This window comes from Adiantum capillus-veneris, chromosome 24 (assembly GCF_014529385.1).
Source record: "Adiantum capillus-veneris isolate H3 chromosome 24, ASM1452938v2, whole genome shotgun sequence".
Classification (NCBI taxonomy): Eukaryota; Viridiplantae; Streptophyta; class Polypodiopsida; order Polypodiales; family Pteridaceae; genus Adiantum; species Adiantum capillus-veneris.
Window position 1 is genome coordinate 26439228 of NC_140954.1, and position 15080 is coordinate 26454307.

Sequence of the window (15080 nt, forward strand, 5' to 3'; positions counted from 1 at the left end):
TTGAAAATTGGTATATGGGCTCATTTGCACCATGGTATTGGCTTCCATGATGTCACTCTTTGCACAAAAGGCCTAAATTATGCAGGAGACATCCTACGCGTAGGATGTCTATTTCATCAGAATTGCATGGGATTTGTTATGTGGGTAGTCCTTAGCCTATGGAACATGGCTATGCTCTTGGATTTGGATTTGGACAAGGATTGATGCTTGCAAGAGCCTGTGTAGTGTTTTTGGGCTCAAAAAGTGTATCTTGAAGGTGTTGGGGTTCAAAAATGATTAGAATGGCTTCAAAATTGGTGTATGAGCTCTTGATGATGATGTGATTGGATCTGGAATGGAAAAACATCCTCTATAGGCCAAAAATGTCAAATAGACATCCTACGTGTAGGATATCTACTTCACCAATTTTTGCTTCTGACCACACAGATTGGTTGATGATGTGTTGGTGAATGTGTTGTGCAAGTTTCATGAGATTTGGACAAGATTTGATAGGTCCATGGCCCATTTTTGCATCTATGCCCTAACTTTGCGTTTTTCATGCATATGAGGTCAATGTTGGTCCAAATGTGATGAAACTTGGTGGATAGCATGTAAAGGTTATTCAGAAAATGCGTATGATGAAAAATGTTGGGATCTGTGCCCAAAAATGCCTGTGTAGGATGTCTCCTGATGATTTTTTCATGGATTGTGCTCCTAGTGCCTGCCCTTGGTCCCCCTGAGTCCCTTTTAAGCCTAATTTTAACAAAAAAGTCAAATGGATAGAAAGTAACTCCCTATGTGGACTTCAGAGCCTCTGAGCCGTTTTTTGACTTTCAGAGTTCTTTTTGGCGATGAAATTTCTTGATGTTGGTCTCCATAGCTTCCCGTTCCCTTGGGGATCCTTGCCGTATGGTTTTTGTCGACTTTGGCTTTACCAGAGCTTCATTTGGCAATTTGTCGCTCTAGAAGCACCCGTGGTTGCGTTTACATGTCTTCGATGATTTGTGGTGGTCTACCACCATAGGACTTGGTTGTTGATGGTCTAGGAAAGCCGTTGGTGAAGTTTGGTGGCAAACGGGCATGCGGTTTGGCCGTGAGAGCAATTTGACGCTTTCTGTGTCTGCTGCCGTTTCTGAAGTTTAGTGCCGCTTCGGGTCACTTTTTGGTCATGTGGGTCACATAGACTTGTCAAGCATGTCGAGATGCTCCTACCCATGAAATTTGGTAGCATTTGGGCGTCTTTTCGCCGATTTCCCATTTGGTGGCCTCTTGCGGGATTCTAGGAATTAGGGTTTTTCTCGATGGTTTTCTACTGCCTTTGGACATCCAGGACTGGTCTTCTATGCTAGGGTAAGCTGCCGATGAAGTCTCGTTGCTTTTGGGTTAGCCATTAGGTCGCCGTCTCTACTTGTAGGTCTCTACCACAAGCTTTGACGTGTGTGAACCCTACGCTAGTTTTCGCGACAAACGACAAACATGTGCGAAAAGCTCAAGGTGGTGAGCCTACCTCTCATGTCTGAAGCTCGTCGGGTAGTCGTGCGCGTCGTAGAAGCTGCTGGAAGGTCCGTCCGCTCTAGGTGGCAGAAGCTCTCTCCACAAGGTCAATAGTGAAAATGAGCTAAAAATGAGGTGAAAAATTCTTATAATGGAGGTCCCCGAACCACTTTTCATGAAATTTGACATGTGCTCCTAGCTTCCTGCGAGATATGGTTTAAGCTCAAAAATTTCTTGATTTGGACTCCATTTGCTCTATTTACCAGAAATTTGGCATTTCGGTCAAAACCTGGCTAAAACACGCTTTCCGCTCCAGTCTCATAATTGCACCCCCACTGTACCGTAGGTCGTCCTATAGTCACTGATCATCCCCATATTTTTTGTTTTTCATTACGACCGTTTTTCACCTGCTTTTTGTATTTTTGAAGTTTTTCTACCAAAAATTAGCAAAATTAAAAGGAAAATAGCAAATCAAACCCCGAAAATCCCCAAAAATCATAATAAATCACAAACATCTCCGCAAAACATTATATACACTCGCATGAAAGTTTTATGGCCGGATTTCTCCGTTATACCAATATTTTGCCAAAAAAATGGCTATTTCTACTTATATACACACACGTAAGGGCTTGATTTGGCATTTGGCCCCATATACCTATAGATACATGTTGTATAAGGGCATATATACTTGGGTTAGTCCAGAAAATTTTGCAATCAAACAACAACCCTTAAAAATAGTCAAAAATCATGCCCTTTTTTGCTCTTTCTGCTATTGGTTCCGCATTTGAGAATGCCTCCCCCCCTCCTAGCCGGAGTCCTCCCGGACGGGAAGGTATCGCCTTGGAGTATGTGCCGTGCATAGGTTGAAAAATTTGTGCTAATGCTTGGCCGATTAATGTGGCCCTAATTTATGCATACTCGGTCAATGCATGGAAAAATTAATGTTGTGCAAGAGAAGGGAATAAGCAAGATGCTTATTGGCAGTCGCCGTCGAGGTTTCCTGTTTTCTTTGCAAGTAACAGCTGTAACTCTACTGCTCTCTGTTTAATTGTCTTTTTTGTAAAATGCAATCGCTCTGCCGCTACTGTTGATATAGCCGTAGTGGTTTCTATGGAGAGGATTGGCTTGGCCGGAATGGCCGAGGACCGTATTTATTTTGTTGTCCATTGGTAGCTGGTTTTTGCAATTTTTTGTAGGTGTTTTGTTACTTCCTTGGTTGCCACTGTTTTGTTGCGGATTGGCATCCACATAAGTCGGTTATCCTTTTTCAAATGCAGATGTCTGCCTTCCATTGTTGCTTGTACTGAAGGGAGTTCCTTTTGCTTTTGTTTCGGTATCCAAATGTGAGTAACATTTGGGTTATTGCTAAGCATTTTCTTTGGAATCCATATCTGTGTTATGCCCTTTGTTTTTGGTTGAATTATCGGCTTCGGTTGAATTCTTTCATTGCATTGTTGTTTGTCTGCCATGTCATTTCTATCCTTCCGCATCCATGCTTGTTTCCCTTGTTTTGGTAATCTAGATCTTTGCATTGCGGTCGGTGACTTCGTATGTATGTAGTTATCATGGTTGGCTTTTACCTGTATGTTGGCCTTGGGTATCATGTTGTTCTTTGGTGGCATTCTTGCTTTTGGTTTTTTTTCCAGTGATTGCATTCCTGGCAGGCTGATTATTCCGGTCTTGCTGAGCAAAGGCTATCACCTGTTGTTCTTGTGCCTGCTGAATTTTGACTGCATTCGCATTCCAATCTATCTGCACATTGTACTCTTTTTGCCAAGGTTGTCCCAGCATCATTGGGTGTTGTGTGCTGTCATCCTCTACCACATAGAATTTGTGTGGGTAAATATATTGATGTATTTGAACATACAATATAGTCCATCCAATGTTTTCAACGAGTGTGATGCACTACTTTCCAGCACTTGAGGAGTAGGATGAAGTTGACCTCTGGATTGAGTTGTTGGTATAATCCGTAAGAGATCAAATTTGCTTGAGCTCCAGAATCAAGCAATGCCATCGATTCAACTTGATTGCTACCCACTTTGACTGCAATTATTGGCTCCACGGTGTCTTCATCCAACTGCGTTATTCGAATGGCATTGATTTGCAATGATGCTCCACTTTGTTGTTGTTGTCGCAAAAGTCTTCTCTTTGCAATGCGTTCTTGTGCTTCTGCATGATCTTCCTCTCGTACTCTCTGTTTTTCCTTCATTCGTTGTTTTCCTTGATGGATTTGTTGGAGCATCTCCTGTGTGAGTGGTAGATGATATTTCTTCAGTCGACATCCACTAATCCAATTTGGCATTTCTTCACCTGCTAATGTATCAAGCTTGACAGCTCCGCTTTGTGATAGATCACTAATCACAAATGGTCCCATCCCTCGCTTTTTAAGTTTCTTGGCATGTTGCTTCAAGGTATAAACAAGTACATAATCACTTGTTTTGAACTCATTGGTGCGCACATACTTGTCAAAAAACTCTTTTTGTCTTCTCTTTTTAGCATAGATTGAAGCTATAGCTCTCAAGCGGAGTTCATCTAGCTTTTCAAGATCATCTATTCTTGAAGAGAGCTCATGCCCTATCCATTCTAAGAGTTTCGCTACTCGTAGAGTTGGAATTAAAAACTCTATGGGTAGTATAGCATTTAGGCCAAACACCATGTTGTACAGTGTTGTTCCTATTGATGTTTTGTAAGCTACCATGTATGCCCATAGTGTTGAGTGTAGCTGTTGATCCCAATTTGTTCTTGACTCTGACACTATTTTAGTGAGAACCGTGCATAGTGTTTTATTTGTGGCCTCAGCTTGGCCATTTGCCTGTGGATGGTATGGAGCAGATTTCCTATGTATGACCATGAATTCCTCTAGCAGATATTCAATGACTTCATTAAGAAAATGTGTCCCACGATCACTGACAATTTATATTGGTAAACCGTATCGTACAAAAACATTCTCGTACAAAAATTGTGCAGTAGTTCGTGCATCTGCTTTTTGCGTTGCCTTGGCTTCGACCCATTTTGTGAGATAGTCCGTAGCCATAATGATATATTGGGTATGGGTGCGATATGCAGGGGGTGAGATAGGTCCCACAAAATCAATGTCCCATTTTGCAAATGCTCTTGCTCCCATCATTGGCCGTAGTGGCATCTCATCTCTCTTTATCGGCACCTTGGTGCGCTGACATGCGTCACAACGCTTTACAAACTCTTCCGCATCCATGTGCAATGTAGGCCACCATATACCTGCGGGGTTAAGACAATTTTTGCCGTCTTATCACCCGAAAAATGGCCTCCACTTATTCCGCTATGTGCATGTTCTAGAATCAGCAGGTATTCGCTTTCACTTGCACAGATTCTAAGTTGATTGTCCTTTCCTCGCTTATAGAGTTGGTTCCCAATTATCTGAAAGTCGCGAGCTTCCAACTCTATAGCCCTTTTTCGTGCTCTTGTGATGTTCTCAGGAAACGTCCTGGTGGTTAAGAAATCAATGATATATTGACTCCATGCAGGTGCAATGTAAAAACAATGTCGCGTGATCCACTAGTCGTTTGACACTACATATAGTACAATTGGTAACATAAGAATGTGTGTCCGCATACATAGTTGGCCAATAAACCCCTAACTATTTCAGTCTCTCGTGTGTTTTCATTGTTGAACAATGAAATGCACAATCTTGGATATGTGCTTCTTCAAGGTAGCACTCAAATCCTTCCGGATTTATACATAATCCTAGAATTTGGTCCGATCCTAGATGATACAGTCGTACTGCTATCAACTGAAAGTTTTTTGTTTGTCGAATTGTTTGTTGTTTGGATCTGTATTCCGTATTATCAAACCTACTTCCAAAGGAAAGAATGCTAACAATTTCCTAAGACCATTTGGGTATCACTTCAACATTGAAAAGATAAGCATCTGGTATGTCATCATATACTCCTTCAGGAGATTCCCCGTTGTGTATCCTTGAAAGATGATCCACTCGTAGATGATTTTTACCCTTTTTGACCACCACTGTGAAGTCAAACTCTAGCAATATAATAAACCATCGTACAATTCTCCCTGTATTGCATGGTTTATTTACCAGATACAAAAGAGCTTGATGATCTGTAAAGAACACAAATTTGTTTGCGAGCAAATAATACCGGAATTTCTTTCCAACATAAATCATTCCTAACGCTTCTCGTTCAATGGTTGTGTAGTTCTTTTCCACACTGTTTAACTATCGGCTTGCATAACACACTAGAAAATCCATTGTTCCGTCTCCAGGTTGAGCCAGAATACTTCCAATTGCATATGCAGAAGCATCAATGTGAACATGGAATATCTTTTCCCAATCCGGTGCTTTAAGTACATGTGTTGATATAAGGTTTTCCTTCAGCTTTTGGAATGAAGTTTCACACTCCTCGGTCCAATCGAAATTGACTAGCAAACGATACATAGGTTGTGCGATGACCGCATACATGTATATGAATCTTCGATAATATCCGCAGTGTCCCATGAAGGATTGCACTTGTTTCGCACTAGTAGGCCTGGGTAAGTCTACTATTACTTTGACTTTGTCTAGGTCAGTGGTTATGCCATTTCTTGAGACAATGTGTCCTAAGATGCGGCCTTGCTTGACCATAAAGATACACTTTTCCGGGTTAAGACAGATTCGATATGTCCTGCATTTTTCAAATACCTTTTGCAAATGGTCAATATGTTTCTCTCGTAGGAGAGAGTGTACACATAGATCATCCATGTATATTTCTAAGAATATTCTTAGGTATTCTTTGAACGTGTGCGTCATTAACCTTTGGAAGGTAGCTAGGGCATTAGTTAAGCCAAACGGCATAACTCGATACGCATAAATTTCCCATTCTGTGGCAAACATTGTTTGGTGTTGATCCTCCCTTGCAATTGCCAGTTGGTTATATCCTGAAAATCTGTCCAGATAGGAATAAGCCCGTTTTCCGGCCATCCACTCAAGTACATGTTCTGTGATTGGCAAGGGATAATTATCCCTTATGGTGGCTGGATTTACCTTTTTGAGGTTTACACACACTCTCAGTTTTCCGTTCTTTTTGGGAACTACCACAATGGGTGACACTCAATCTGTATGTTCAATTTCATAGATGAATTCATCTTCCATGAGCTTATCAATCTCCTCTTTGATTCGTTTAGCAAATGTGTCATTATATGTATAAGGACGTTGTTTGCTAGGTTTTGCATCTGATTTCAAAGGAATTGTATGTTGGCATATCGATGGATCAACTCCTTTGAGGTCTTTATAGGACCATGCAAACACATATTTATACTTCTTGAGAAGTTGTGTTAGCCGTTCTTCTTCTTCGGGCTCTAAATCGTTTGCTATATAGACTGGCTAAGGCTTTTCACCTGGTTTCGCGAGGTCTATTCTTTATGCATTTTCTGGCCCATCATAAGATTCTTGGTTGGTTTTTTCCCTTACTGGTGGTGTCATGATGATTTTTCTGTACTGGATGGTAAATTTCCGATAGTGTGATGGTACATTCATGTTTCCCTTTTCTGATTCCCCTTTACCACATCACTATTTTCTTCAGTAGTCCATATCTCACGTAAAGACCGTTTCAGTTCTTGGTATTTCTGTTTACGCTCCAGTTTGGTCCACTCTTGGTCTTTTGTTGTTTCTTTTTTTTATTTTTGAGATTTTTGTGATTTTGTTTCTGTTTTAGCTTTTCGTTCCTGTTTTATTTCCTCTCGCATTCTTTCCCTTTGATCTTTTCAGAATCTTCTTGATATTTGATCTTTTACACAATCCTCTGCTTTTACAAGCATCAAATAGTGAGTTTTACCTTTTATCCTGGGCATCAGGTTCTCTCTCACTTTGTTTCCTGCTCGTTTCCTCCTATAGCATTCCTGGCGTCTAGGGTGCTGATAAGCAAAATCATAAAGCTTGATATTCTCGGTTTCCCTTCCACATTCACTTGAGGTGTCTGAACACTCATTATCTGCATCATCATTTACTTCTGGATGTTCAGAGGAGTTATAAAACTCTTCTTGTTCTGGTGGTTCTATCGTCTCATCTTCTCCGGGTATAATGCTTACCATGTAGTAGGGTAGCACATCATGGCCATCCTTATCGCAAAATTTTGTTGTTGGACTATCTGTAATGGTACAGATATCCAATGTTGCTAGTATGTGTTCCCATTCTAGAGGTTCCAAGGCATCTTCAGGGAAAGGTTCCGGAATATACTCCTTGTTCTCAATTGATCTTTCTAAGACACATTCCTCTCTTCTTAAGCTTCCACAATGTGAAGCTCCGCACATCCATAGCTCTTTTTGTTGCCCTAACAATGTTGGGAGTTCCGATCCTACTACTGTAGAGCTGAATCAAACTCTTCCATAGGTGTTTGGTTCACATTTTTGTAACTATGGTCTTTCAGGTGTATTTTAGTTGTTGTCTCGCCATGTCAGAGGTATATGTGGTCATAACCCCAATCTTGGACCATCTTCAATTGTCGCATGAATGGTCTTCCCAAGATGATCTCATAATTGTTCTTTTTGCCGAAATCGACTATCACAAATGTATGCTCATACTCAGTTCCACACGAAGTGACAATCACTTTTTCTAAGAGTCCTAGAGGCTTCTCCATGAACCCGTCTGCCAATTGCAATTTCATTCTGGTAGCTCTTAAAGCTGGTTTCTCCCATTTTTTTCAGATTTCCTTGGTGGCGATAGCAACTCCCGCTCCACTGTCAAGAATAGCTTTGGTAACTACTCCTTGAAATCCTACTGGTAGCGTGGTGTTTCCATCTTCTCCCTCGTAATACTCTCCAACCTTGTTTACTGGTACTGGCCTAGTGTTTAGTTGAGGCATGTCCAACTCTTTGATTCCTTCCTGTAGCCTCAAGGTGGGGTCTCTCACTCCAAATTTTTCTAGGAATTTACCTACTGTGGTCCACATGTTTGGTCGTAACCTGAGGAGTTCTGCTAATGTGATTGTGCATGCCACCGGGGTGGACAATACTCAATCAATCCTTGAGAATCCATCACTTTGTTAGAAGAAAGTCTTTGAGATGGGATTGCTCTCACTTCCAACTTGGCTTCATACTCTCCTACGTAAGAGGGTAAAGTATTCAGTGAGTCTGGTTGGCTATTCCCCGAACTAATTGACCCCTGGTCTCCCCCTTGTGAATGTATCCCGAAGTTCATTTGTGACCTTGCCTCAAATTCTTCAATAGGAGGTAAGATTACAATCTTTTCTTTTCTCGTGCTATTCATGTGGTTACTCATCCTATTAGCCTCGTTGGCCTCATGGATTTGCTTCCACATATCATTTAGACCGTTACAGTCCTTGCCCATTTCTGTCAATGTTTTAGGCTTGAACCCGTCACTTGCCTCATCTGTTGTATTTGGCACTATGATAGGCTCTCCTCTAGACTCATAGGCATTAGTGAGTCTTTCCTTCGTTGCTACTTGTTTCTCTAAAGTTGGATGGATAGGGGTTGGAGCTGGTGCTTCATGCCAAATTGCAGGTTTACCCAACGGGTCTTCCATCAATGATTGAGCTGTTTCGATTATCTTTTTACACATTTCCAACCTTTGTTTTTCTATTTCTGCATATGGATAAGTCATCCACCTCTGTTCCTGGGTTTGGTTCTTTTTGAGTCGGGCTTCATAAGCTTTTAGAAGCGCATCCAACTGCTCATTTACCTTATCTGCCAGTACAGATCCTCCTGATCCTGCACTTTTGGGCTCTGCTATTTCCTTGGGTGCTATGGTTACCGTGGTGTGTGAGCTTAAGCTAGCTAGATCCTCTAACCGCTCTAATCTATCCTTTGTATGTTTCAACTCCTCGGATAGAGCTGTTTGCTCCCGTTCTTTCCTGGCTTTCATATGCGCCTTTCTAGCTTTCCAAGTGCTTCTCTGATTTTTCCTTTCTGAACTTTGGGCATCGGTTTTTGGCTCTTCAACTATGGGTTCGTTCGTCATTCTTTGAGCTTGGGCTCGTGTTACCACTTGAATAGATATGATTGTTTCATTTTCTGACCCTCCACTAGAAGGTACTTTTTCTAGCATGTTCAAGGTGGTTTTTGCTCCTTTGCTCAGGTTTTTAGGGCAACTGGGAATCAAATGAGTAACTCTACACTCGGTGCAATATGCGTTGACTCTAATGATTTCATCATGAGGGCAGTCTCTTAGCCAATGGTCTCCACCACACTTGTAGCATGGTCCCTTGGGTTGTTGAGGTGCTCCTTGAGCTCCTCTCTGTTGGTATGTATGCCTTTGTCCACCCATGCCTCCGTTGGCTATGAATAACAATGTTCGTTCATCTAAGCTATATCTTCCTTCTCTTGCTGCCTGTGCAGCTGTTGGTGGTCCTGTACTTCCTATCATGCTCCATGGTTCTAGTGTCGAGGGTTCTTCCGGTGGATAATAGACAGGGTTTGCCTCATATCCATTGGGATCTTCATAATATGCATGCATAGGCACCAAAGCCTTATCCTCTGATTCGGTTATGGTTGGTGTGTATCTTATATCGACTGGTCGTAATCCTGGTAGGGATGGTTGTTGCCCCAACACCGGTTGTGGTCTTTCTATACCTACAAGTCCTGGTAGGTTGCCTGCTTGATACCTAGGCATCGATGGAACTTGAGGAGAAGCTACCGGAGCTTGGGGAGCCTAAGGTCTTTCTCTCACATATCCCTTGTTATAATAACATTCCTCGATCCCATGGTTTGTCCATTTTTGTTCTCAATAGCACACCACTTGGGCTGTTTAGCTTGGGGTTTGGCGTACAAGTTAATCTTTTTTAGCACTTCATCTACAAGTTGCTCTTGGTTTACAGCTACTTCTCCTTTCGGTGCTGTCTTAGAAGACTTGCTTCCACTTTGTTGTGAAGATGAATCGTCGTCAAGGTCCTTGAACTCCCTCTCTTTGTAGACCGCACAATTGTCCACAAGGTAAAGAGCCTCCTTGGTCAACTCATTCAACGTCGTGCTCCTCTTCATATATAAGTCTTTATGGAGATCCACATTCCTTACTCCTTGGATAAATATAAGCATAAGTCTGGACTGAGTTGGCAATTCTTCCACAGGACAATACTTAACATATCTTTTTAGTCTTAGGGATGCCTTTCGTACAGATTCTCCATCTTTCTGTTTGAATTTAGGATTTGTGAGACGGTATTATGAGCTATCCCCCTTTGTGAGAATTTCTCGATAAATTCGTCAAACACTTCCTCCATAGACTCAAAGTCTCTACGCTCTACAAAGTCAAACCAAGTGGCAGCATCATCCTCTAGGGTCAGTCCAAACCCTGCAAATTGGGTAGGGAAGTCTAACACCTCTTCGACTCTAATTACACACACAAAGGCTGCTACATGATCTCTTGGGTCTCTACTTCCTGTGTATTTCTTGTTTACCCATTTTTGCACTTGAGAAGGTCTTATTCTCCGATGGTCTACAAACCTCATCATTGAATCTCCATGTCCTAATCGATATACCTCCTCAGGTCTTCAGTAGTAGGCTGGTTCCTCTCCCAATGGTGCTTCTAAGCCATAATTTCTAACAGTTCTCGCTAGAGATGGTTCATCTCTTCGAACTCATTCTAAGGGTGGCCCTCCAGGCTCTATTGACCCTTGAGTCTTTGGCTTACTCTCTCCTTGATACCTTGATTAGAGTGGTGGTTCTTGCAAATCCCTTAGCCCTCGTGCAGCTTGATAACCATCTCGATTTAGGTCTTGCTCCATTGTTGTCGACTGTCAAAGCCATGCCTGCAATGATGGCTGCTTTGCTGGTTGGTTTTGGTTGTTGATTGCCTGCTAGTCGGGTGGAATGTGAGGTAGCGTCATACTCTTCAGAAAAGGGATTTGTCGACTTGCTTGGGGTGTAGGTGGCTCTTGGCACTTCCTCAGGGCCATATGCTGATGCTTCTGGACCTGTTGCCCTTTCTACCTCCTCTGGGAGAATACGTTGGTATTCTCGCCCGTATCTATCAACAAAAACTATACCCTTCCTCATAGCAGTTTCATAAGAGAATAAGTAAAGAACCTTGTCTTTGCTTAATTCGTTTACGTATGGTTCTTTGTTGTGAAAGTAAGTGACTATATCCTCACTCTCATGCTTGTAGATTCTCACGTTCTCATTATAAGTTGGAACCCTGGTTGTTTTCTTATCATACATAAAAATAGCTCTGGGCCGATCAATGTTTGATAGCGGTTCTTGAGCTTCTGAAACCATTTTCCCTTTCGCCACATTATCTCCATATCTGTTGTAATCTTCAGGGTTACTGACTATTAGATAGTGGTTCCCCTTTTTGTCTCGGAATCTATCTCCATCATCGTAGACTCGAATTATTGCTGGCCTCTCTTCAATACAAATGCACTTGCGTCCTCGATAGTCAGATTAGACTAGGACTCCCCTCGAGTTTGTTCCCTCTAAGAAGATCACAGTGAGCTTGGAATCATTCAAAGGATTTAGGGAGGTACTTCCTCCTGGCATTGGTCTGTCATAGGTGAAACCTCCTGGCTGTTGACTACCCATCATGAAGAAAGATTTGTCTGACGAAGTGTCAGTATCACTACCTTCCTCAATAATCGGTGCTAGTGGATCTAGCCTTGCCTGAGTTACACTCTCCTCGGTGGACACTAAGCTACCTTGGTCACTTGCCACCTTCTGGTCTCTAAAAATGTATCTTCCTGATCTTAAATTCATCAAACTTATCAATGTAATTTATCACAAATCCAACCACTCACCTGGCAAAGGATCGGTCTCCGCACAACTTCTTGCTTTGTTGCTGAATATACATGTACACAAGTGTTTAATTTCGGCAATCGAATCAAAGCATTTATATGCTAGAGGTTATCTTAGTAATGATTGGTATAACTGGAGAGTTAATCTCAACCACTACTGTATTTTATATACTGCTGATGTTCTAGATTAGTTCTGTCAATCTGGAATTGTACTTCCCTCGGATGTTGGTCAATTTATGCGAAAAAGTCTAAATTCAGTTTTTGCTCCATCCAATGGACAAACAAGGTCCAATTCTGAAAGAAGTTCTGGAACCCTTGAGCCAAATGGAATCTCACTGTTTAAGCCCAGTCAAATTTTCTCTTCAGTAGACCCCAGTAGACATCCTACACGTAGGATGTCTCCTGCTTTGTTTTGCTTGGATTTTTACACTATGGATTCCCCTTGATGTACTGATTCTACGGCTGTTTTTACTTTTTGATTTGGACACCTATAAGATGGTCAATGAGTCAGAAATCTGTTCCTACAGCCTGGTGCTGATCTTGATCAGTCTAATCAACTCCAATTTGGACCAAAATTGACAAGGAGGCTTGCCTTAGGCTATACAACACCTTGCTATGCCCCCAGTCAGTATCTCGCTTCAATTTCTTGCTTTAGACATCCTACGCGTAGTATGTATTTTTCATCATAATGGCTTCAAATTCAAAACTTAGGCTCCCCTTGAGTTGCTGATCACTTTGGTATGCTCAAAATTTGGTTTGGAGTGCAAAATCACACAGAAGACATCCTACACGTAGAATGTCTTTTTGGCCTGTTTGACCCCAGACTTAACCCACAGCTTCCCCTTGATGTCAGCAACCCAGTGGTATGCTTAGATTTTGGTTTGGATTTCAAAAGTCCCCAATTTTAGCTATTCTTGTCTTTTTTCAGTCAAAAGTGCTAAAGTCTGCTTTGAACCCAATTTTCTCACCCAAATGAGATGAAACCCCTCTCAATCACTCAATATATCATGCAAGTCATGCTCATGCAGCCATCTTATGGTTTTGGTCTTAAAATAATGCTTTGGCACAATTTGGGTAAGATGTTTGGCAATTTCAGTCTATCTGGCTTTATCCTGTCAAGATATGGTCAAATTTTCACTTTCCCTTTGAAATTAGAGTAAACCCCAACTTCTGAACACACTGGTCAACTCAAAATCCCAAAATTCTCACTAGATTAGCATGTAGGCATCCTACGCGTAGGATGTCTCCTAGCTTGAAATTAATTTTTTTCCTGACAGAAATGCTCTTGATGCTCTGCAGCTCTATCAGAAACACTCACAGTAAGTTTTCGACTTGACTTCGACTTTCAAACACACTTTTGCGTCTTTTACAAACTTGTGATGAATTTATCAAGTAAGTATACATGCATGAAGTGCTCTAGATCCTGAATCACGATGTCCTACTTACTCTACTCCTACTTATCATGTGAAATGGTGATGGTGTTTTGGTTGCTTTCTGGCCTCTCTGGACTCTCAAGCTCTCCTCTCACCACTTCTACCACTCCAACTCCTACTCAAGAACTCGACTACTACCTAAAACTATCTTGGTCTACCTAAATCTACCTAAGTCAAAGAATTTAGGCCAGACACACGCTTCCTAGACTCCCTCTAAGACCTAGAGATTCCTCCACCCTCTGATCCTATCTAAATGTAAAACGAGACTCTTGGCAAGCCAAAAATCCCTATCCTCAAGAATTAGTCTCAGTCACCTACCTAAGGTTTTCGTCCTCGGCAGCGGCGCCAATGTTGGACGGATACATTGCGACGGAACGTCAGCACAGCGAGAACTCACCTAACATATAATGTCAGCTAAGGACAAAGCTCGACCCGCAGGCGCGTGGAAGCAAGCATAAGGTGTCAACCTACACTCAACCGACTCCTAAATAATTCCTACAGAGGTCTCTACCAATTGTCTAAGTCACAGCCTTCAAGAGTGCATAAGAGGAAACTTCCTACAACGCTGTTTAGAGCCGAACACCCATCAAACAATCTCGAAACACCATAGAACTTGAAGGAGACCCTACTAACACCAATAGGTCGCTCTCCCTAAGGTCTATGAACCAAAACCCCAACCCAAAACACCTGGTGCAAAATCACGTAGGATGTCTGGCCAAAATTTGCAAGTCTTCGTTTCCAAAATTTAAAGTGCCTAATGTGTAGTTCTACTCAATGTGAACGCGTGGATATGCTGCAATGCAAAATCGTACAACGTATGCTCACCAAATCACCAGATGAAGCTCGTAGAAGGACTTCGCAAAATCGGACCGTACGCGCGCAATGTAGGTATTTGCGCGTAGCTCTCGTCGGGAGCAACACGCTGCACTTCTCCGCACTCGATTCTGACCACCGGTGCACACGTAGCATCAAGATGAAGCTCACACTCTCTCTTGTACACAGTACGCTCACTCACAGACTTCAAAACTTGTTTTTTAAAATGACAAAAGGTTTTTTCATTAAGGTCAAAAAGTGGTATATATACCTTACAATTTTCAAACCCTAAAGTTCCAAAATCAACCATCTACTCAATCTAATTATCAAAACTGGGATACAATCTGGAAGCTTCTGTAAGCCCCAATATTTACAAGGTGAAAAATTAGGTTTCCTCAATAAATGAATAATTACAAAAAATGATGATCTTCCAAGCAATTAGTTTCCGTGGGGTGTGTCGAGCTTGTAACAGTCAACCAAAGGTATAATTCAAAATGATGTCAATGTATGCCCTGACCAATAAGGAGCTCCCAGGCCCCAACGCATCCGCTTGGATTGAGGTTAGCTCATGTTTGAAGAGAATAAATCTATCATAGACATCTATCTACTTGACCAAAAGAAGGAACTCAAAGATTTCCAACCCAATATCTAGTCT